The sequence below is a fragment of the Rhipicephalus microplus genome, chromosome 3, assembly GCF_043290135.1.
Source record: "Rhipicephalus microplus isolate Deutch F79 chromosome 3, USDA_Rmic, whole genome shotgun sequence".
In the NCBI taxonomy this organism is placed as follows: Eukaryota; Metazoa; Arthropoda; class Arachnida; order Ixodida; family Ixodidae; genus Rhipicephalus; species Rhipicephalus microplus.
The window spans coordinates 265,224,655-265,250,432 of record NC_134702.1 but is presented as its reverse complement, the minus strand read 5'-3'; the positions used below and the strand labels follow the sequence as shown (position 1 = coordinate 265,250,432).

Genomic DNA, 25,778 nt, shown 5'->3' with positions numbered 1-25,778 from the left:
ACTGGACTATGAGGTCGTGCCCGATGGCTTAACGTCATCCCAACGACGCCGTGCACGACCCGAAGTCGTACACGTGGTGCGACTTAAACCTTATTACGCGCGCTGATTAGCTGTGACGCATTGTTAATGTAATTTATTGCATATACTCTCTCTTATGTTCTGTCTTTAGCATCGGGACGATGCTTTTTCAGAGGGGGGTAGTGACACGTGCGGTTCTTTTGGTTTACGAAGAAAGCCGCTATCACTTTCTGTTAAGTGCAACGCAGGCCGCGTTTATCTTGTATGCCACTCTGGAACGCGTTACGACGCGTGTATAAAAAGCCGGCGCAGTGCGCCACTGGGGGTCTTTTTTTTTTCCGTCGGCCGACGACTGTTCACGCCGCTGTTGCTGTGAGTTGTGTTTGGCCCTGTTTTGCTGGGCACAAGTTCGCCCAATAAACAGTTCGCCTGACACCGCCCTGACTCCTGCGTGCTTCCTCTCAAGTGCTGCGTGTATCACAACCTCGTGACAATATGATGCACTAAAATATAACATTTGATTTATACAACTTTTATTGTCACCATTTTGAAGCATTTCTCATTACATCATTTGAAATATGTGTTTGATAACCTGAGAAAATGGATGGCAATTGAAACAGGAGCTTTTCAATCAGAGCAAAAGTATCCCATTCATTACAGTGATGTTCAACATATTTAACTTGTGACAATCTTTACTTCAGATGTAATTGAATTTCTGTGCATTTAACGTTCAGGTATTAGCAGTTTGTTATAATTGGATAGAAAAGAAGCTATATAAAGAGTAAAAACAGAGTTGAGTATAACACTGTTCCGAAGCCAGCAAAAATGCTCAAGAGCTAGAAAAACAGTTGAAATTACTGTGTGTTGACGGGGACTGTTAGAGCTCTTCTGCCAAAGACTAGCAAAGTTTTTAATCACAAAAAGCCTTCTCTTGGTTTTCCTGCTCAGGAAGCATTTTTTTTTTACCACCAAGGCCTCCTCAGGGGGTGTTATAGCTTCTAAAATTTATAAGTACTTTCACTTCCTCAACTTCTAACCAGACAAACTTCCTTGTTGGAACGTATGACTGCGCGAGAGGCACTTGAAATTCTTTTAATATGCTCTTAATTGTGATCAACAGAGGTTCCTTCTCTTCTGCCATACGGTGCCTGCAAGCACAGAAACTTTTGCAAGTGCATAATATGTGCACATGGTCACAGACTCCGAATAGTGCTGTGATCAGGTGCTTCCAGCTCTATTAACTGCAAAGAGCTCGTTTGAAACGCCACACTTATAGCTTGGTACCTACTGACCTCATATTTTAGACGAATACTTTTACGCTGTGCTATAATCAGAAGGCATGGAGTACCATTCAGGTGCTATTTAAATACTAATCGACCAGCTGTTGTCGATCGTCTGAACATGTTTTAGCAACCAAAAGTTTACACAGACAAGCGCTGATACGATAGAGTTTATTATGCACTAAGTATGTCGAGCAGTGATCTTCGAGTTTCAGTTGAAAATTTCAATGTGGTTGTGCATTATCAACGTGGTAAGTCCCTCCACTGCCCTAGTCCTTTCAATGATGTATGTAATGGGATCTTTTGTAAACAATTTGCGTTATGAAGTGGAAAAAAGCAAGAAGACCATGGGTGATATGACTCGCCCAAAATGAATAAATGCTACACCAAGAAAAGGAGATTCACTGACTGAAATACGCTGCACTTTACCGCAATGTGAAACGTGTATCAATGTTCACGCTATCGCGTGCCATAAACATATCATACTACACCTTCACATACAAACAACACCTATACATAGATTTCATAGATTGCGACAAGGCGTTTGAGTCAGTCGAGATAGCAGCAATGCTATCTGCTCCTTGTGATGATTCTACCGAGAGCTCATCAGTGGAAGAGATGGAATCGGAAGCCGACTTCAGGACATTCCATACCCGCCGGTTGAAAAGGAAGCTTCGCAGGACGTCATCAACGGCGGAGCCACAACCGGCGCTAGACAAAGGCAAGCGATGTTTAACCATATCGTATATACCCATGTCTACATCAGACAACCTGAACTCACTAAACAGGCAGTCATTGACTAAATATTTCGAGCGAGTAGCACCTGCTCAAGTTAATGAAATTTGCATAAATAGCAGGAAAAGCATATTGTCAGTTGATGTGACAAACAAAACCATTCTTGACAAACTGAAGGCCGTCACGCAGCTCGGAAGTATTTCAGTTCGCGCGTTTCTCGCTCACGGGAAAGGAACAACGACGGGCGTGATAAATAGCGTCGACGCTGACATCACAGACGCTGACCTGCAGAATCTTGTGACGTCGACAGTCAAAATCGTGACCATACGCCGCTTCGGGCAGTCTCGCTGCATCAAACTAATATTTGATTCTGAGACTCTGCCCCCTAGCGTGAAGGTTGGATACGTGAGACATCCCGTGCGCCCTTACGTGCCACGGCCTTTGCAGTGTCACAAGTGCTGCAAGTTGGGACACGTCAGCGCAGTGTGCAAAAGTGAGACAACTTGCCAGTGGTGCGGCGGGTCTCATAAGGTGGAAAACTGCGATACTGCTGTTCCATTCAAATGCCCAAACTGCTCTGGTGCACATGAAGCAACGTCGAAGGAGTGCCCGAAGATCAAAGAAGAAATTCGCGTCCTGCAGAAGATGGTCAGAGACAACTCGACACACAGAGAGGCAGTCACGTCCATCCGCCGACACAGACGTCGTCCAAAACGTAGGCACCAGCGAAAGCATAGTGGACAAAGAAGTGATGCATCACCATCAGCAACAGATGAACATACACGTGCGCATTATCAGGCCGCTACACCCATGTTGTACGCACCACGTCCCAGGGATGCAGAAAGTGGACCAACGCCCGCGTTGCACGCCGATGCTTCAGATACTGAGTGGCCTTCGCTACCGACCGGAGCAATAAAAAGACCACATCATGGGCTGCAACTTCAAAGAGGGCGGAAAATGATAGGCGAGACACTGAAAAGAGCCAAACTATGCTGAAGCATCTATTAAAATCTATTCGTGCGATTCTCAACGAGCTACACACACCAGGAGCGAAAACAGCAGTGCAGGTCCTCAACGTGCTGGAACCGCTACTGCTGACCCTTTCATAAAGAATATGGCGAATTTCTACGATGAACGTGTGCGCACCTCTGCTATAATGCAGTGGAACGCAAGAGGTTTGCGAAGCCGACTGTCTGACTTTCGACAACGGATGTTTAAATACAAATTTCCGTTGGTTGTAATATGTGAGCCGAATATGATGTCGTCGTTTCGTATTTCCGGATACGTCAGTTTGTGGTCACGTGATGATCGAAATGCGAGCAAAGTAATTATATGCGTACGTCAAGATTTAACGCACGTGAGACATGCCGTGGCTCCTCATGCTTCTAACGACTATATTTGCCTATCTATAAAGCACAAGCGATGTTCAATATTAATCATTTGTGGATACATTCCTCCTAAAAGCCACGTGGACTGTCCCCATCTCTTGTCTGTTCTCCAAGCTTGCCCTGGACCACATGTATTAGTTGGGGATTTTAATGCACATCATCCCATGTGGGGTTCTGCCTCAATGAACATCCGTGGTAGGGACATTGCCGATTTTGTGCTCAATCAGGGCCTTATGTCCATTAACGATGGCTCACCTACTTACCTCCGTGGCGCATCGTACAGCAGCTGCCTAGACGTATGTTTTGTGAGCAGAAGTCTCTTGCCTACCTGTTGGTTTGTAGACGTTGAAACACTTGGAAGTGACCATCTCCCTACATATATACAGCTGAAAGGATTCCATCGTTCGTCTCCCCGGCCTGTGAAAAGCGTAGACTGGCCAGGATTCCAAGCTTCTGTAAATGCTCAAAGCGGGAACATTCAATCTATATCTGAAATAGAAAGCCTAATTGCATCAGCCTTAACAGCGCATACGAAACTTGTGAACGTGTCGCTACCAAGATCACAACTTGACGCACAATATGAATACCTTCGTGCAATTCGTCGCACGGCAGAGAGAAAATACAGAAGGACGAAATCACCATCTGACCTATCTACAGCACGCCAAGCACAACGACATGTATTGCGACACCTCGATAAGCTCGATAGGCAACGGTGGAGAGTATTTTGTAGCTCTCTTGATCCCAGAAAGCCCCTGTCTCGAATATAGCAAACTGGCCGAAGCCTTCAGACGCCCACTCAACAGTTGTTTCCTTTCTGATCTTTGGCTCTAAAGCAAGGTCGACCTGAAGTAGAGATTGCAGAAGATTACTGCCACTTACTCGTAGGTATGTTCTCCTCATCGATATTACTTTCGTATTTAGCCTCACCGCCATCCAGCGACGATCGACTCGACTTGCCATTCACAATGCACGAACTCGGCGCTGCGATTTCTACGTCCCGACGGTCGTCCGCACCAGGGCCTGACGGAATTACTTATTCGTCTCTATATCACCTCAGCCAGGAAGCAAGGCAGGCTCTCTCGTCGTTCTACAACTCTACGTGGGAAACAGCGACAGTCCCAGAGAGTTGGAAGTGCAGCCGCATAGTGGCCTTACTGGAACCAGGCAAGTGTTCACACGAGTTGTGTTCTTATAGACCCATTGCCCTAGCCAAGTGCATCGGTAAGGTGATGGAACGCATGGTGCTGGCATGATTGGAATGGCTGCTGGAGAATAATGTCGGCTTACCAGATTTTATAAATGGCTTCCGTAGAGGTCGATCATCTATAGATGGTGTCGTAGATCTAGTTTCTTCTGTTGAAAAGGAAAGACAACGTCGGAGATTGGTAGGGGCCATTTTCTTAGATATAAAGAGCGTGTACGATAGCGTCTACCACGAGGCCATTCTAGACGCACTTGAAGACATCGGCGTAGGTGGCCGACTACACGCATGGATAGGGAAGTATCTCAGAGGACGTACCATTTTTATGTCGACATCCGACGGTGACACGGCCAGGCACCTCGTAAGCCGTGGAGTTCCGCAAGGCGTTGTCCTGAGCCCCATGCTTTTTAACATAACACTCATTGGCCTTGAAGCTGAGCTTCCCGACGTTGTCAGAATCAGTGCGTATGCGGACGACATATGCATATGGGCATCTGGAGCAACGCGACCACAACTGCAAGCAAGGCTACAACAAGTCACATCAATAACATCTAAGTACTTACGTCGTCAGGGCCTGGAACTTTCAATAGCAAAATGTGCTGCATTGGCATTAACGAAGAAATCAATGTCGCGGTACCCAATCTTCTCTCACGGAGCAGTGATTGCCGTGGATAAGCACCACCGCTATTTAGGGGTCGTCATTGATCGCAACCTGTCCTGGTCAAAGCATGTGACCGCACTGCGAAACAAGCTAATCAGTTTTGGGTATGTTCTTCGTGTTATAGCAGGACTGAGATGGGGCCCTTCGGAGAAAAGTCTTCGGCAGTTATACAAGGCATTGTTTGTGGGCTATATAAGGTACAGCTCACCAGTGCTTTCCAGCATGTGGGCAACGTGCCTTCGTGCTTTAGAGAGCCTTCAGGCACGAGCACTGAGAATATGCCTTGGCCTGCCACGGTGCACATCTACCTCTGGCACTATAGAGGAGTCACGCACCTACCCTATACATGTTTACACGTCTTGTGAGCCTCTTCGAGTGCACCTTCGTCTGCTGACCCGACATGCACAGCACCCGTTGTCTTCGCTACAAGTGGACCGACCAGGTTGTACCTATTCGCGATGCCTCGATACGCATAGACACATGATCCCTTCAGGCTTTGCACCTGCTGTAATCCCTGCAGTGCCTCCATGGACATTGACTAAACCGCTGGTGTGCCTTCACATACGTGGAATTTCATGTAAGTCGCATGTTTCTTATATTGCCCTCAAGCAACTCACCTTGGCACATTTAGATGACCAATACAGTGACTCCGTGCACATTTACACCGATGGATCCGTAACTTCATCCGCCTCAGCCGCCGCAGCCTTCGTGATCCCTCAACTCGGTATTTCCCGACAGTACAAATTAGATCATAGGTCATCTTCGACAGCTGCAGAACTTGTTGCTATACAAGAAGCCATAAAATTTGTGAACGACGAAGCACCGCGTAAATGGACGATTCTGTCTGATTCAAAATCAGCGCTTCAAGCTATTCATTCTTGCTCAAGAAGAGGCCAATTTTACGAGTTAACGTTAGGAATCGTCCAAGCAAGAGACCTAACACACAGGAGCGGTCACTTCATTACACTCCAATGGATTCCTGGACACTGCGGCCTGGTTGGCAACGAAACAGCCGATAGCGAAGCAAGAGCGGCAATATACAACGCTCCTATATACGTCAAAGTACCCTACTCGCGAGGTGACGGCAACACATTGTTGAGATCAATCATGCGCGAATGCGCTGCCACTTACTGGTCGCTACCAGATCACCGGAACAAGCGCCTGCGGGAAACAGACCCCGGTATGACTTTTCGTCTTCCAGATAAAATCAGCCGAATACATGCTAATATACTGCACCGAATTCGCCTGGGCGTCGCCTTCACTAGCCACTACACCCACCTAATCGGCCGTGCGGACAGCACAAATTGTGAACGCTGTGAAGTGCGCGAAACGATAGCACACATATTTTGTGACTGTGCATTATACATGGCGCAAAGTAAAATGTTAACTGCAACGTTGGCAAGCATTGGATGAACACCATTAAGTGAAAGCCACATATTGTCAGCAATGAACGACCAAACAGTGTCAAAAACTGCTACAAAGGCTGTTCTAGACTTTATAAAAAGCACTGGACCAGAAACTAGACTGTAGGGTACTATGCTAAGTGGCTACTGTACATACGCACCACCTCTTCTTGTCCCCATCATCACCCTTCATCCCTCTTTTCTTCCCCTTTCCCTTATCCCCTGTGTAGAGTAGCAGGCTAGAGCGAACTAGCTCAGGCCGACCTCTCTGCCTTCTAATAAATTCTCACTCACACACTTTCAATACCCGAGACTGGAAACAGTTAGCAAAAATAGTTCATTGAGAATGTCTTAGTAAGCTGCTATTCGTTCATGACATTGCCATGATCAGTATGTCAGTGGACGAATTACAGCTGAACATGGAAAGCACAAAAGTATGTCTGAAAGAAATGTGCACAAAGCTAAAGTTATCCGCAACAAACTCGGCAGGAAACAGCACTTTGCGAAAGGTCGAGAGAAGCTGGAAGTTGCAAAAGTATATCTCTACTTAGAACAGGTAGTAACCACGGAACAGAACCTTGAGAGTGAACTAACTAGGAAAATAAGGATGGGTTGGATCACATTGGGCAAGCATTCTCAGATCATCAATGCTAATCTGCCACTAACTGTCAAGGGGCGGGTATATAACAGCTGCATCTTGCCAATGCTTAGGAGGAGAAACCTGGAGGTTTACAAAGAGAGTTCAGCCTAAATTGAGCACAAAACTGCAAGAGATGAAAAGGAAAATGATAGGTGTAACCTTAAGAAACAAGAAGAGAACAGAGGGGGTCAGGGAACAAACTGGGGTTAAGGTCATCATAATTGAAATGAGGTAGATGAAATAAACATGAGCCGGGATCGTAGCACGTAGGTAGGAGAACCGCTGGGCATTAACGGTAACTGACTGGATTCCCAGTGAAGGCAAACACACAAAGGGGAGGCAGAAAGTTACGTGGGCCGATAAAATTTAAAAGTTCGCAGGCATAAAGCGGCAACAGAAAGTGCAAGACCGGGTTTATTGGCGGATCATGGGAGAGGCCTTCACCTTGCTGTGGGCGTAGTCAGGCTGGTTATGATGATACGTTCAATGTACACAAGCTTTAGGTCTAGGTGATAAGCGATAAGTGACCAAGCCAAAGTTGCGCTGAAAGCTAAGCACCTACTACTTAAGCAGATCACAATTAACAGGTAAACACTTGATAGAATAATCATGCAATATATGTTTAATGCTGTGGTCCGCTGTGGCTCATATAAGCAGAACAATAACAAAAAATTTTCCGAAAGCGTGAGCAATAAGCTTGCTTGCAAGACCGAACATGTACAGACGTTTTCTCAAGAGATTTTTCAAAGTATGATGCATGTTTTCTGCCTAATTTTGATGCAATAACTTCGTTGAATGCTTTTTTCTGGCATTGCCATGTATGCAGCAGCCAAAAAAGAAGAGGCCACAAAGGTGTACAAAAGTGAACGATTTGATTTGCTATAAGTATTCGCGTGTGATCACCGAAAAGGAATATCGCAGTAACAGTTTTTTTTTCTCTATGCTACTTGGCCTACCTGCGCGAGTAGTGGAAATAAGGTGATATCCGTATCCAAGGTGTCATAGGGGCATTAGTAATCACGGTCAGGGTGTCTCCGCCAAATTAGATCTGGGTTAGGCTGTACAGCGCAACAAGGACAAACTTGTATTGCGTCATCAAAATTCTTGAGAGAAACAGGCATTGCTCTCCGCTAAATGGTCCAAACTAATCCAGATGAAATATAGTGCAGCCGTCAGTCCAATCACGATCAGATCGCAATTAACCCTCATCGCTCTGCGACCACATGCAGTGCGAGGAGGGGCACCACAGCAAGTGCCGTGTGACAGCGATCAGTAAAGCACGTCAGTGCGTGCCATCTCATTCACAACTAACGTCTGCACAAAACAGCCAGTATTCCTGCATCACTGCATTCGCAAGGAATAATAGCGCAATCATACAAGCCGCCGCACAACACCAAAATAAAGGAAGGGCTGACTACACCACACACAAAGCAATCAGCGCAATGACAGTCGACGTCGGTGCACCGCTAGGGACTTAAGCGACAACGTATGTTCGCGCAACTTGGTGCTTAGACCGCACGCGGTCGTCAAAAAAGCATTTAGCTCGCTGGCGCTCGTAGTAATTCGCACCATGACTCGTAGTGGCGCTGCCTCACCGGCTGGAGCAGTGCAGAAATATAAAGGCGTTTCCCGGCGTCACAGAACAAGGTATCAATCAGCCCGCAAGGTTCTCATGACAACTACCTCATGTCCCCAGCTACGACAACTTGTACCTCGGATCCTGTCACATGAACATCGAATACTGCGCTTCACCATGGCAGTGATGTAGAAGGCGCTTCCACTACGACCGACTTCACTGAGAGGTGCGTCCCCTTGGAGCTCGCGAACAGGTGTGCTGCACGTGCCTGCCATCTGCACGTTTTCCGCGACATCGACAGTATGCGACACCTCGGCGCCGTCACACTCCACAACGACCACTTTGCCACACACCTCGGTCTCTGGTGCAGACATCCCTTCCCCTGTTGTGCGGCACACGATTGTCGAAACATCACCGACCTCTCGACCACCTACCGATTTCTATGTTATCGATTCCGCTCGCTCCTTCCAACAGCAGGCCTCCATCGCCACCACATTCGCTGCATCATTCCCAGTGTCACCCACCAGAGATCTACTGTTCTGATAGTTCATTTCCATTGACAGCCTGGACTGCCTATGTAACCTTTTGCTTCTCGACCTGCACGCTTCTGTATATACTTTGTCAATTTTAGGGGCGAAGCTCCTTAAGACGTGAGTCAGTCATCACCTGTATGTATGCATCTATGTATGCATGTATGCATGTACAACCTCTCTGTGTATCTACGGGGTGAATGATAATGAGTTGGGCTATGCTTCGAAGGGTTTTCTCGGCAAACCAGAAATTATCTGCTCCGCAGGTCGTGGGTTCAAGTCCCGGCTGCGGCGGCTGCATTTCCGATGGAGGTGGAAATTTTGTAGGCCCATGTTCTCAAATTTGGGTGCACGCCCCAGGTGGTCAAAATCTCCGGAGCCCTCCACTACGGCATCTCTCATAATCATATGGTGGTTTTGGGACGTTAAATCCCACATATAAATCAAACAGAAATGATCTGCTGGCCGCGTCTGTCCTTCCTGTCTGTCTGTGTGAAGCATGGATGGACGCATGGATGAACGCACTGATGGACGGAAGCAAGATAAAACGGGCGGACGGAAGCGTAGACGGACTGATGGACGCCTCGCCCCACTCATCACCATTCACTCTGTAAATTTGCTGTGATTTTTTTCATTTGGATTCATTCCTGCAGAGTAGAAAAATATGTAACTTTATCATCATCGTAATGCATTATCGTCATGCATCGTTACCGTCATCATTTCTTAGCCATCACTCCGCGCCTCTAGAGCAGCTCGTGCCTAGCTCGAGCTGAGCGAGCTAAATAACGGTTTCGCACGCCTGACGTATCGGATGCTGGCAGCCACTGTCACTCCGCTTGAGTCTGCGAATAAAATGGCGAGATCGGCACAGCCCTGTTGGCCTCCTGATGACGTCGTCTCTCGCAACACCGTCCTTTACAGTTTGACACGAAATCCCTCTGGCACCGACTGCTTGTCCCGCACCGCCGTTGATCCAATGCCGCAGGACGTCGTACAATTTTTCTCCTTCTTTTGATCGTCAGCACCGCTGGCTTCGCCAAACGACAGCGAGCCGATCCCGAACTGAAATGCATCCAGGAATACCTTGAGGGCAACACACCCGTTATTCCAAAAGCACTGAGGCGCAGATTGGCGTCAATTTTCTTGAGGAATTGCATCCTGCTAAAGACTTCTTGGTTCTTTGAAATAATGACCTTTCTGTAGTATCGTCAGTTTTACTTCAAAAAGTTCTGGATGCTTTGCATAATAACCCGATGGCTGGACAACACAAAATTTGCTGCATGCTCGTGAGGATGCCAGTACTTCTAGCCTTCTCTCACTCACGACGTAACAAGTTCGTGAAGTCTTGCTAAGAATGATTGACTGATTATTGATATGTGAAGTTTAACATCCCAAGCCACTTATGATTATGAGAGACGCCGTACTGTAGGGCTCCGCAATATTCGACCACCTCTTTAACGTGCACGCAAACCCGAGCACACGAGCCTACGTTTTCGCCTCCATCGGAAATGCAGCCGCCGCAGCCGGGATTCAATCGCGGGACCTCCGGGTCAGCAGCCGAGTACCTTAGCCACTAGACCACCACGGCAGGGTGACTTGCTGAGATTATCAGCGATGTGAGACAGCGCCGACTAGGCCAGCTGGAGATGAGCAGCACACATTGCCCCCTCACCAGCCGTTCTTGCAATTCAGCATAGACCTATAGGGCCCTTGCGATAATCGAATTTTGGAAACAATGAATTGACATAGCTACTGACTACTTCACCCGATACGCAGAGACAAGGGTCCAGTCTTAACGCAGTGCACTGTGGTAGCAGATTTCTTCATCAAGACAATCACATTGCATCATGGCACCCCAGAAGCCCTCTTTACAAACAGAGGTACGGCCTTTATAGCCGACCTGAGACGATCATTAGGCACATTCACTGGACCAACACCCACCACTCACGTAGCTATGGTCTGACTGATCATCTAAATAAGACCATCGCCGATATGTTCGCGACGTACGGTCACGTTCATAGTGAGGTGAATTATAGGGGTTGTGGTTAAAGTGACCGCGAGCTTGAATACTGGTACCAACAAACGTTATATTTATTCAGAGACAACCACTAGGCAAGATTGTTTGTTTCACCTTTTCTTCTAAGTAGGTGCCGACCTGCATGCAGTTGGTGTGCTAGTGTGAGCCCACACAGCGCGTTGCAACTCATATTGAGCACGACTGTACATCAACCTAGAGCAGAAGACGTCGGATGCCATCCTTCTGTGTGGGATCCTTTCGTACAACACAGCCGTACTAGAAACGACGCAGACGACACCGAATAGGTTCGTCTACTGCAGGGCGCCGGCAACAGTGATGGTAGTTTAGCGAGTAATTCGATAGATTTAGCATCGTGTCAGTCATGCTTGCGGCGAGTCTATCTATTTGGAGTCTTAGACTTTGTAGTCTTAGCATGTAGAATCAAGCTCCTTTTGGTTGTGCGATCTTAAGCGCGCAACGTAGCCGTTTCGAGCACTTCGTGTGTTCGAGTTGTAGATGGGAAAAGCGGTGAATGGCTTACGGTTCACCGTGAACGAATAAACTACAGCTTCTCATCGGTTCACCGTAGCGTTGCCAGGATGTAGCATCGCAGTTCAACTTCATTTGCCACATCAGAAAGTCATTTAAATATTGGCTGAAAAAACGCAATCTCTTCATGTGCTTCATCAGGTAAAAAACGACTCGGGAAAAAATATCATCATCGCTTAGCGACTTTTGTCTCGAACTCACGAGTTTTTGAAAGCGTCCGGCCAACTTTGCCGAAAAAAAAAAGACAGCACCCCTGGCCGGCAACGACACTACACGCCATGTTGTTCTATGCCACCAACGAATAAAGCCTCGATGTGACGCTCTGAATTAGAATTGAATTAGACGAATTCTGACGGATTGAATTAGAATTTAATCAACCAAAAGAACAAGCAGGATTTCGAACAGGCTACTCAACATTCGGCCACATTAATACTATCAACCAAATATTAGAGAAATGCTCAGAATATGGCCAGCCGCTATAGCCTTTATAGATTACGAAAAGGCGTTTGATTCAGTAGAAATATCAGCAGTCATGCCGACACTGCGGAATCAGGGCGTCGACGAAATATATATAGACATACTGGAAGAAATCAACATGGGATCAACTGTTACCATAGTGCTTCAATAAAAAAAGCAACAGAATGCCAATCAAGAATAGTGTAGAGCATGGGGATACAATCTCCCCAGTGCTATTTCCCGCATGCTTACTGGAGGTTTTTAGAGGCCTTGAACAGCAACAGTTAGGAATAACAGTTAACCGAGAGCACCCTGGTAACCTGCGCTTCGCCGATGACTTTGCATTGCTGAGTAATTCAGGGGACGAATCGCAACTGAAGATTACGGAGTTAGACACGTAGGGCAGAAAAGTAGGTGTTGAAATTATACTACAGAAAACGAAAGTAATGTACAACAACCTCGAAAGAGAACAGCACTTCGAGATAGTTAATAGTGAACTTGAACGTGTGAAAGACTATGTCCACTTAGAACAGGTAATAAACGCGAAGCCGAACCACGAGATTGAAGTAACTAGAAAAATAGGAATGGGGTGGAGCAGATTTGGCAAGCACTCTCAAACCAAGACAGATAGATTGCAACTATCCCTCAACAGAAAGGTATATAACGGCTGCATCTTGCCGGTACTTAGCTACGGAGCAGAAACCTGGAGACTTACAAAGAGGGTACAGCTTAAATTGAGGACGACGCATCGATCGATACATGGGAAAATAATAGGTGTAACCTCAAGAGACAAGAAGAAAGGAAAGTGGATTAGGGAACAAACCGGGCTTAAGGATACCATAGTTGAAATCGAGAAGAGCAAATGGACATGGGCTGGGCATGTAGCGTGTTGACAGGATAACCACTGGTCATTAGAACTAAATGAATTTACAGAGAAGGCAAGCGGGTTAGGGGGAGACAGAAGCTTAGGTGAGCAAATGATATTAAGAAGTTTGAGGGTATAAATTGGCAGCAGCAAGCACAGGACTGACTTAACTGGCGAAACAAGGGAGAGGCCTCTGTCCTGCAGTGTACGTAGTCAGGCTGGTGGGGGTGGTGGTGGTGGTGGTGGTGGTGGTGGTGGTGGTGGTGGTGGTGGTGGTGGTGGTGGTGGTGATGATGATGATGATGATGATGATGGTGGTGGTGGTGATTATGATGATGTGACGGTTTACCTTGAGTGAATCGAAGAAGCCTGACAACTGGCCCACCTCCGCCTCCAGGATCAACAGATGATCAATAGCCGCCACTACAATTTTTGACGATGCTTCGTGGAATACCAGCCCGGCGATAGTGATAGGCTGTGAACAACGATACGCCGACTTTGACTACGTGAGAAGCTCCTTTGGCAGTATTTCGTGCCATACAAGGTGCTTCGACGTTTTGGTGCCCTATATTACATGGTTATCCCGAATAGCACGATGAATTCTCAACGGCGCTGTGGGCGTCCTGACGACGTTCATGTCGTGCGCCTGAAGCCGTTTTATGCGATGAAGTAAACTTGATGAGAATTTTTGCTTTAATATTATACCTTCGTGCTTGTAGTGTTTTGTTGTTCTTTCTTGCTTTTTTGAATGTCATTTTTCAACCACTAAACAATGCTTTCGGAGGGCTATGCCACAAGGTTCATTTCTTTCTAACTAGTAGGTTGCCCTCATATTGTACGTGTCGATAATGATTTGCCCAAACCGTGCTAGAGTGTCTGGCTCCACCGCGTTGGTATAGTAGCTAAGGTACTCCTCTGCTGACCCACAGGTCACGGGATCGAATCGCAGCTGCGGCGGCTGAATTTCCAATAAATGTGGAAATGTTGTAGGCCCATGTGCTCAGATTTGGGTGCACGTTAAAGAACCCCAGGTGGTCGAAATTTCTGGAGCCTTCCACTACGGCATCTCTCATAATTATATAATTGTTTTTGGATGGTAAATCTGACATACCAATCAGTTTTACAATCTTCAACTAACTTTGTGACAACTTGCAGAAATATTCACAAGTAGCCAGTGTATTCATACGGACATGACGGACTGGTATGTATCTTTTCAAATACTTTAAATGCCGACTGACTCCCGCAGAGGCGTCTGCGCAAGCAGGCGTCTTGTGGGTGGCGTCACCACGGAAATGAGCCTGTAGGAGTGTTCTGATCCCCTCCCACACCTAGCCATGCGTGACTGAGCCATGTACGGAAAAAATGAGATCTTAGAAGTTCAAGCGACGCCGGGTGAACAGACCTTTAAAAAGCAAAGGCAACAGACCCTTTTGTCCCCAGCTTCACGTAGATGGCACGCCTGAGGGAAGTAGGCAGTCACTGTTTTCCTTTACTCCTTTTGTACCTTCGTATTTCTCTCTTACATACACTCTGTCCAATAGTCTCCTCTTTTTCACTCACTTCCGAATTTTGTGGCGGCTAGGGTTAACCTTGTGGGGGGCAGCAAATTTATAATATATAATATTTGTTTATACCGTACAGCTGGCGATTTTAGAATCTGTTATTCACACATCGTGCAGCGTCTCCATATTGGGCTCTGAGGTGGGTGGTGGGCGTTACTACCGAAACATCTATTATTTTAGGACTATATATTCATCTATATTGGTCACTAAAGGAAACAATCCCATGCTACCATGTGAGTAGCGTGAGATAGGCAACATCATAGAAGGCTAGGCAGGCGTTCTCGCCAAACACTTTAAACATATTCGAAGTGCACCCCATTACAGTAAAACTTTCGTCAAATTCAACAATCACGCAGAGCTAGAACACCTTGAACAAACTAGCACAAAAGATTAACCTTACAACCGTCCGTTTATCTCAGCTGAACTCAAAGCTGCTCCGACTTCTCGCAACAACTCGGCACGAGCCGGTAATGGCATCACATATGAGATGAGTAAGAACATTTACCCAGACGTATTACATGCACCTATGCCCCTATACAACAGCATATGGGCACATGAGTACATTAACACTTCTTGAAAAGAAGCCATATAACTCAAATACATGAACAGGAAAAGATTTCTCCTTTCCAGCATGCATCTATAGGCCGAGACCAGTGAGGAGCTGATCGTGCACTCCAATAAAATGATAAACATGTGAGTAATCTATTTTCTCGAATGAGATAATCTGCTAGACCTAGTTCAGCATGGCATCAGGGAAGGTTGGTCAGCACTATGACATGCGTGGTGTAGCGACCCCAAAACCACCATATGATTACGAGAGACGCCGTAGTGAAGGGCTCCGGAAATTTTGACCACAGGGGGGTCCTTTACGTGCACGCAAACCTGAGCACACGGGCCTACAGCAGTTTTGCCTGCGTTGAAAATGCAGCCGCTACTGCCGGTATTCAATCCCGCAACCTGTGAGTCAGCAGCCGAGTACCTCAGCCACTACACTTTAAAAAAAGAGCGACTAAAAGGGTGTCTTTTTGTCCCACAACAATAATCGTCATAAATATTGCGTTCCATCCTTGCGCTATCGCCCCGCGCCCGGTAGATTCCGGTCATGATCGACAAGCCCATTATCAGGGTTACATTGCATTCTCGATAGGAAAGTGGCCAGCGCCGAGTTTTCAAGAAAGGAAGCGCACGCAAGCCTGATGGCAATTATTGTTGTGGGACAAAAAGACACCCTTTTTACAAGATATTTTTTTAAAGTGTAGACCACCGCGGCGGGGCTCACTCAACACTAGATTACCTTGTCCACATTCAGCGTGTTTCTCGACCTCGGGAAAGCTTATGACACAACACGGTAATTCGGAATTTTTGGAGACCTTTTTGCATGAGGTGTTGACGAAAGCATGTTCAAATCTATGGGAAAGTTACGTGTCTAATCGCATCTTTATGGCGAGAAAGGTCCTCTCGAAATCGCTCACTCTAAAAATTACTGATGTGCCACAAGGGATGAGAGGAAAGGTGCTTAGTTGCCCGCTTTTAGTTGGAAAATTAACCATGTCCGTACGCCTATTCTTCCCACGATCTTTAACTGTGTGAATGCTGGTGGCATAGAAATAGGCAATAATCTTTCAATCTGTGAACGACAACTTCAGCTTGGGCGGAACAGAACGTCAAAGTCAACAAATGAGAATAGTTTTAAGGTGAAGCCAGCTAACTCTTTCGTTACCACGCCTATTCAAATCAATCACCCGTGATAGACACTTTATATCATTCATTTTGGCATGTGGAATTGGTTTCTCGTGCATCCAGCACTTCCTAGTAGTTGGTCGAGTCATTCAACTTTAGAATCTTCTTGAATTTCCAGTTTTGGCAAAATAGTGATTTTTGACAGACTTTTGCGCGTGCAGTTGTGCATGTATTGGAAAAACGTGCTAAGCGGGCGAGCTTTACAGAACTGCGTGCCCCTCGTGCTTATTCTGCAGTACCATCGAACTTCTGTAATCAAAAAAGCCTTTACAAGTCAAATATCAAATAAAAGTACCATCTTGGCATGTGACAGTGTCTAGCAGTAATGATTACCAGAAATTTATGCCAGCCAGTCAATAGAGAGGTGCCGTTGGGAGTGAGGCCAAATTTATGATTCAAAAATGTGGGTGTAGAAAAAAATGTTCTTGAAATATAAATATTCGGTAATACATCCGCTGAATAAACGTCACCGAAAAGAAAGTCCCTTTTGGCATTGCTGGCTAAGAAAAAGTCCCCAGCTAAAGATTAACCGAGAAACAAATCAAGTGCGTACTCACCTGACAAAAATTTATTTCACACTTCGAGAGCTTAGGTAAAACTGAATTGTGTGTCTAGCAACTCTCAGGAAATCAACTTGTGTCCTCCCGGCAGTATAGTCCTCACATAAGTTGTGAACACGCTGCTGCATGTCCATGACCGCTGATTTCCTCGTCTTCTCTGAGCGTGCACCAACTCGAGACTGGGCCCTCTTCATCGTCACAGTGGCTTCTTCCGAGTGCAAGGCATCGACGTCTCTCCACACTGTTGGGTGGCAGTGCCCCATGATGCTTTTCAGCCTTCTGCTTTATGTCTTTCGCATTACTGTTCGTCTAGTGCCCTCCATGAAGAATGGTCGAGTAGACGTTCTATAAAGGGAGTGAGGTGGCGTAAGTGTAAGGTGTTCGCCGCAGACGAACTATGTTGTCAGCTCTCTTCACCCCCCTGTGTGTACCTAAAAAATACATTTCATCAAAATGCTCTTGTACTTCTCGGCCAGCTTCTGACAATAAATCTTTCAATATGGTCATTCTATCTTGTACGTCGTCTAGGGGCAGGAAAGCGGGGGCGTTCAGCATTCCCATGAAAGTTCAAAACTCCCGATTTTGCCTGTAAGGGGTGACCAGCCCGAGCTTTTGAGTTTTTTGCCAGGAGCTTTGGCACAAATGGAAGAAGTATGCCTTTGTCATGACGTTTTCACTAAATTACAGTCATTAAAGTTTTTTAACAGCACCTGTGACAGTGTAGAGGGCTTTTCTCTGGAGATAAATGCTTCCCTTTTTGATTCGCTGCCTTGTTCTTGGGATATAAATTGCAGCATTATCTACAGGGGACTTGTGTTGAACTATTGGGTGGCAGTCGCTGGAGGATTTGTTCGTACTTAAAACGCCTTTGCATCCATTACGTTTCGGACAGCGCCAGCGGGTGCTCGAGGCAGTACTTTTTGTCTTGTGTACCATGAAGCTGTACCATCCTGGCACAGCTTCGTGCCTCGTTTGTTCGATTCCACTATCTCTATTCTACAAATAACATTGTGCAAGTACCAAATCAGCTTTCGAAATCGTACACTTACCTTGAGAGTGCTGGTGTGACCAAACTGCTGCCGTCGAATGAAATGCTTGGGCGCTGAAGTACCCTCCCTTTATGTCTTTTCAGACGCCTGCATACTTGATGACATGTATTTTACATGCGCAGTGTATGTGATATTGCATCTGAAATTACACCTTTGCTGATAAGTTGGTACAGTTGGTATGCCATTAGCGTGCTTCGTCAGTAATCTTTCAGTGAACTGCAATCTTACACGCATGCATTATTTTCTTTAGGAATAAAAAAAATCCGCAATGTGTGACGGTGTGCGTGTGGGCATGTGTTTTCGCCAACGCAGATGGGCACATTTTTCACTTGTTGTCTGGGGACGGTTACTCTGGGGACGTATCGTCTGGGAACATTTCTTCCAAGGGACGTCTATTCTGGGGACGTATCTTCCGGGGACATTTCTTCCAGGGACGTTTTTGCCGGAACCCATAAATATGTATTTGAGAAGGTCCACCACATGTATATTATGTGGAGTTGGCCTTCTCAACCAGTTTCTAGCACATTTGCTTTAGCTGGTATTAATATATCAGACACAAGGTCGCATGTAGTGTCACTAGTTACTCCTATACATGGCGTCGTCGTCACGCCAACATGCGTGCGCAGCTGCGCTGAAAACAACACACGCAGCTCGAAGTTGTCTTGCAAGCGCACCGTAGTTGAGTGAGGACGAACTTGCAGACTGAGCATGACACCGCCTCAGCTTCACGTTTTATGGCGAAGACGTTTTGCGCCACCCTTAGACATCTGCAGTCGTTCATGTGTTTGTTTTGTTTAGGGTCTCAAGTTGGTTGTCTCCTCCGCTGCAATTGCATATCTGCTGATGTTTGTGCGCAATCCTATAGCTTCTCTAGTTACGTGCGAGGTCCTCACGTCGCCGAGACGCGGTGTGCTGACGCCGGCTATAATGATTCTTCGTAAAAGATCCCTTGTTTTAATTGCATCAAAGTGCTGGTTTTCCGTTTTTTTTGCGTGGCATAGAGAAAAAATTGACACTCGACCACATATACTATCGCCGCCCCGATGTCAGATCAAAAAACACCCCCCTCCCCAAACCGGCACTTGCACTTCACAAGAAAGCACTACACAGACAATTGCCCACACAGACACACGCACGTTTATGCTGAACGCAGCTTTTCAAAACTCCCACGGCCGCGCGAGTTTGCAACCACTCGAGCAGGTACTCTGTGTGGAACATAATAAGGTCATGCTGTTTTAAACTCCAAGAATTAGCAGTGTGCAATGGCAGCATAACGACAAGTTGCGTATTCACTCCGCTATGACGGAGTGAAATATTTGGTCATTAGAGTTCCTCTGGCTAATTAGCTGATCAAACTGTCATCTCGGCAAATTTTTTAATTCTATGCACCTCTAATCTTGTGTTGATTACATGCAATAACGTGAGCTCAGCATGTATCGTTATAGTGCGTGAAAGCATTGTGACCTTCGTTCGTATTGGTGCTGGCTTTTCAACTGAACGCGTAGCTCTTCATGTCAACCACAGCCAATTTATTTTTCGCTTTTTGTTGACTTGTTTATACTAATTGCTGTTTACACCTATTCCTACGATTTATACGGTAACGATGCAATCGATTCATTTACAAGATGATATTCACCGCCCACATGTGAGTAGAGCCTTCGACAAGGTGCACAAGAGAAGGCTCGATAATCAGCGTTCTAACGTGTTATCATAGACCGGCTCAATGAATACACAAGACATACCTTCTAAGAAGCAAGATGAAATCACTGGAACAAACGTTCTAATCTTAGCAGACAAGAGCACATTGTCCGATACAGAAAATTCCTCACAGACATTTCACAAGCTTAACAGTCTAGTGTCACTGCACAGACTCGCAAAAAGTAAATGCGAACAATTACACTAAGAGTAGCACTTACCAGTACGGTAAATTCAGTTTTAAACGTCTCCTAACCCGTCCTAATCAAAACTTAACATACTACGACAGGTCGCGACAACTCGCCGCCAACTACAAGAAACAAGGAGCACCCGTTCCAAGCAAACATACCTTTCTGTCCTAGGTGATTCTTCAAACGAAGGGGTATCACATACACAGAAGTACAAGTATGTACCAAAGCTACAACACTAACGCCATCTACAAAAGCATGCAGTTTTTTCTTTGACATGATGACAGGTAGAATAATTGGCAGAAGGACCGACCTGCAACCGCCCTCCATCGGCCGCACCAGATACTTTCCCAGCTGGGGTGGTTTAGGAGGGCGGAGACGTGAAAAGACAGACAATGCGTGCAGTTGGTGGTGGAGTCAGGCAGTGGCTAAACACCGGAGACGCACTCCTGGGCATTTATGCTCAAAGTGACGGATGAAAGCAGGCCCAACCAGCAGATGGTCACTAGGTTGCGGGCCTTGCATGCGAGGCGGGAACGCTATTGCAGTACGTTGCGGATGACGTCTTCAGTACAGCGAGGTGTGTCAAGGAATTCCGCAGTTGTAGCAGACAGGTGGGTTACGGTGGTTCTTCTTGTTGTAGGACAGTAGTATTTTGGTAATTGCGTAATCGGCAAGCACTATATTAGGTGGCGCGTCCTGTCGACATGTAAAATTCTTCGCTCGGAGTTGTGCCATGGTGCCCTCCATAACGACGTCATCGCCGAGGTGCCGGTTGGTGTATGCAGGTGACGACCAGGTGAGCGGCACTTGCGAGTAGCGTTCTTCCAAAGCACACACAAGCGTTTGGCATCGATGCCATGCAAGTTAGCCAGTCTGTTGCTGAAAACGTGCCTTATTATGGTGGCGAAGTCTTCAGAGGGAACGTTGTCCACAACTGCTGTGGTTATGACGTTGTCCGGTTGACCGAACTGAGCACTTCAAACGCGCAACCATGACGCCTCAAGTTGGATGGCATTTTGATCTCTTCATTAGAGATAAGAACACTATAAATACTTTCAGCAATTCCCCTGAGCCAGACTCCCACCTTGTACTTGTCTGTCATGTTTGAGTTCACTATTCCGCAGAGCTTCAAAATTTCTTTCATGTAGGTTGTACGCGTCTCTCCAAGTAACTGCACTCTCTAGAAAAGTGTCTGCTCCACCTTTACCTTTTTTGAAGGCGAGTCACCGACGCACTTCTTTATATATGGGCGAAGTTTTCCCAAGGTTTTTATACGCTGTTACTGTTGTCGAAATACTAAACTGCACTTCCCACCAGGAACAGTACTACGTGCGAAAGTTGTGCTGAATTCTTTCATTCAATAAGCCGGCTCACCCTCTGATATTGCTTGAGAGTCATCGACGTATTCATCCCCTTTTCGCGAGAATGTGTGGGCCTTCCATTAAGGTGTGGTGTTCTCTGGTTTTGGGCGTGCATTTTCGCGCGCGACCCCTGGTCAACCTTCAGCACATTCGTCCACGTCGTTTAACGCAACGTTTTCTGGTGGTAGCGTGGCCTACCATTCACTGCGTCAAGAGGGCGGCTGAGCTTGATTGTCCAGGTTGATGTACCCAGCACCTCCACAAAAACAGTAACGATTTGATGGATTCGTTTACAAGTTGAGAAAGGATAGAGATATTTTTTTGGAATGCATTATGGAGTTTAATTAATAAGACGGTCACCAGCAAAACTGCTCACTACTCGTGTCTTCCTTTCGCTTCTTGTCGTTATGGCTCTAGTGAATTTTTTCTTCTGACCTTATAATTAAAATTTTAGTTACTGATTCATAAAATACCTACATATCCACTTTACTGTATAAAACCCATAGCTTAACTCATTCCTTATGACTTTTAACCTTTATCCAGGAAAACGCAAACTAATGCTAGAAAGGGTGGTCTGGAAGCAAGCAAAGAGTGCCAAGAAAGAATGTCTGCCAAAGCAGTTGAATCAAGTCAAATAAAAATACTTTCGCCGTGGAAAAGCCCAAGACGAAGCAGTGGTTACAAATGTCAATGCACTGCGCCTGATGTTTGATGGCGACCTCGTAAAGTGCGGTACTACGGTCCTCTTGCCGTAGCGCAACGCGACATATGAACAACCTATTACGAGACCATATTTATTTGTCTGATATTTTTGAAAGGATTAATGGCTTTAATACCTCTTGAGAATAATTACGAATGGCCGAGGCAAAACGTCTATGTCATCTTACTTTTTCAATCACACATATGTGAGAGTGTCTAGTGCTAGACGGGACAAAATAGACCATATGTACATCATCCCACACTCTATAATGCGGCAATCTAGTTGCCTAGGAAAGCGTTCAAAGAGTGTACTAGAGTACCGTTTTTTTTTTCACCAGATCGAGGACAGAACACCTCAGTTCAGCAAGCAGTTGGCTGTACTCGCGAAGAGGGAGAATTGCATGGAGACGACAGCTCTGTCATTCCTGGTGAGTGCATTCGCGCTAGTGCGTTACACCACGAGGAATAATATTGCAATGCCTAATTCGACAAATGTACTTAAAAGTTAGTACAGTCACGAGCTCGAAATTTGACGAGTATACGCCCTTACGTAACAATGCATGGTACACAAGCAAGCGTTATCCTGAACGCCGCGAGTCTGAAACACGTTGCCCTCGGACCACTTACTACAGAGTCAGCCTCCACATACACCATCTTTGTCCTATTCAAGCTCTTTAAAAATGTGTCCGAAAGCCGTCGGAGATGGAATATTTGCTTCCTGCATTCAGAGTTACTGCTTATGTGATGCTAGATATCCTGTGGTGACTAGACACAACTACTGCCATCTTCAGTGCACCGAACAAACCTTTTCATTAGCTGATACAGGGGTCATAGCAAGTGGGAGATTATCTGTTCTTTCAGCGAGAAGGACACGGCCGATATGAGATTTTAAAAAATCAGCCTCGGGTTGTCATGGCGGAGCAAATGACGCCAACCGACTTAATCAGCGCACCTAGCAAACGATTGCAATGACCTCATAGTTCCCAATGACGGCTGCAGTGGTGTTGTTTACTTATGCGTGGCAAACGTGCTCTAATCGCAAATAAAACACACATGAAGCGAAATTACTGGATCCAGATGTAGCTGGTTGTTGGCTCATGGACCGGGGCCAGCCAGGGTATCGGAGAGATTTGAAGGAGAGGAATCGGGCTGACATTAAAACCATTTGTTTATAATATTTACGTGGTTCCAGGTAGCGTTTTACTCAATGGGGGGGGGGGGGGAGAGGTAGCATCATGGAAGCTTGCAGGCAGCTTCCTAGAGCTTGTTTTTATGTGCTAGTTTTGCCAGGATTTCCTACAGGTAGAATTACTTGAGGCTAGGACAGTCCAATGAAACTGTGGTGTTCTCCTCTACCCCTAAAACGGGAGGTGAACACCTCACGACCCAAGAAAGAGGGAAGACGCGCGCCCAGTTCCTCCCTTGGCGAAGGAGAAAGCACTATACAATACACAATGCGCACTACACAGCACAGCACGAGGGCGTCGGCTCATAAATGCAGATCAACTTGTAAATTCAGGTTTGGGGTTAACTCATTGATGTGTTCAGGCACACCGGACAGGCCACAGCTTGTGAAAAACTGTGGCCATGAAAGCAGCATGTAAAACATGGAAAACGTTTCCGCTGACGGAACCCAGACGCAAGGCCAATTGCTCGGCGCGTCTCGTATCATGTTGAACAAAGCAGGATCCCTTGACTGCGAACAGCGCTTCCTGGGTCGTAACTTGGTCTGGCGTGTCAAAATGGGTTTTACAAGGGTTGCCGACAGTTCTAGCGAATCATAAGAATGACTTTCGTGGTGTCTCAGCTCTTGGCGCCTCTCTGAGAGCGCTGACCTGGAAGAAATTGGGGTAGTCTCTGCCGCACTGTCCGACGCGTCCGACTGGTTCCATGCCAGGGAGGCCAATCATAACAGCCCGTTCATAACCACAAGAGGTCTCGAATGATCTGCAGCTCCAAAGCACACCACACACACCGTAGACCTGCTCTCTTGAATTCTTTGACGTAACCTGAACCCTAATACTAGACCATGGCTAGCAAACGCCGGAAACGAACCACGCAAAACCCGAGGCAACCCAGAAGAACACTAAACTGACTTCGAGAAATTCCAGGTTACAGTTTTGGTCAAACCTCCTCCGAAATTTGCCAGGTTACATTTCTGGTAAAAAAACTGCGAACTTCACCATTTGTGCATTAACTCGTTAAAATCACGGAGAAGCTAACAAAGCCATAAGAAACACATACCTATACTACATGTGAAGAAAATCAAGAGCCTAACGTTTTGTATCATTTTCCAGAGAGATTCACTACTTATACGGCACGCAGGCACTACGGGCGTTACAAAAACAAAAGGAAGTGAATAGTTGAAACACTTTTCGCTACAAAAGTAAACTTCAAAGTCTAACTTGCGCGTATAACATGAAAGCAAGCAGAGAAACAAGAACCTACACTACACTAATGCGCATACTAACTAGTTTACTGCAAAGAAACAGTAGGTGCAAACATATGCTTTTACATTCAGCCTAGCTCTCTCTTTATTTGAGCGCAAAACCTTCTACTCGAGCATTAAGTTTTGCTGAATATAGCAAACCAACAATTGTCTCGTTGTCTGCTGTTATGGTGGGGAGGAAAATAAGACTACCAGGAATCGGCATTTTCTATGTCATCAACAGACGACTAAATATTAAAAGCAAAACATTTATTACAAATGGGTACAAGAGGAATTCTTAGTAACCTTACAATGCCCCAAACAATATCCGGCACTATTTAGGGGGACGCGCATGCCACAGTTTTCGACGGGCCAGATCCTGACGGAGCGACAAAGAGCTAACCAGTTCGAAGAGCGCCTTCTCCATAGAACAGGTGCTGGTCCGAAGCACTCAGCGGTGGTGATCTTTGTTCTGCGACCACAAACCTTCGACAAAAAGGCATACTAATGATTTTGCTTCGCCATTGTATGCCCGCCATCCCATCGGGTAACCTGTCACGATGTGGGAGACTATTTTTGTCAGTATCCCTGCAAACTCGCCACCCCGCGAACTTGCCTACCTGCTAGTTTGCACTGAAGGACAAGACATGGGGCGCTCACGTAGGCGTCTCAATTTATTTGAAATTCTTTACTTCACGACGCGCTTCACACCTGAACTCAATCTCAGCGGGATTCTCAACCTCGGAAATACAGCATGTGTTTTCACGATTGCTGGCTGGAACATTTTCACAGAGGGTCTTTTTCCGCTCTGTGGCATAGAATTGTGCTGGCTCTTCGAGAATCTAAGGCGTGGCATTTACCTGCTTTAGTGCGCTCGTGGAAACTTCTGTCTTTTGCGTTCCTTACAATTTTGCCGGCGCCTTTTTCTTACTGGGCGGCACGCAACGCTCACAGCCTTGGCTATAGTACTCGTAAATACGATAGTTTTGGATTTACCTGCCCAAACGCTAGGCGGCTAATAGTCAAACATTTCACCGGTAACATGTCACGAAAATTCGGTGGTTCTGTTGTCGAGCGTTTGGTTTCAATTGGTAGGCAAAAGCCATGGTGCCTACGGCTGTTGCTGGCTGTGTTTTCGCTGATGCATGTGCAGTTAGTGGCCATGCAAAAAAGA

At 46.2% G+C, this 25,778-nt stretch overlaps 1 pseudogene; it reads left to right on the top strand.

Annotated features, from left to right (window-relative positions):
• The window catches only part of LOC119164365 (zinc transporter 7-like), a 642,854-nt pseudogene that overhangs the window by 299,013 nt on the left and 318,063 nt on the right, over positions 1-25,778 (top strand).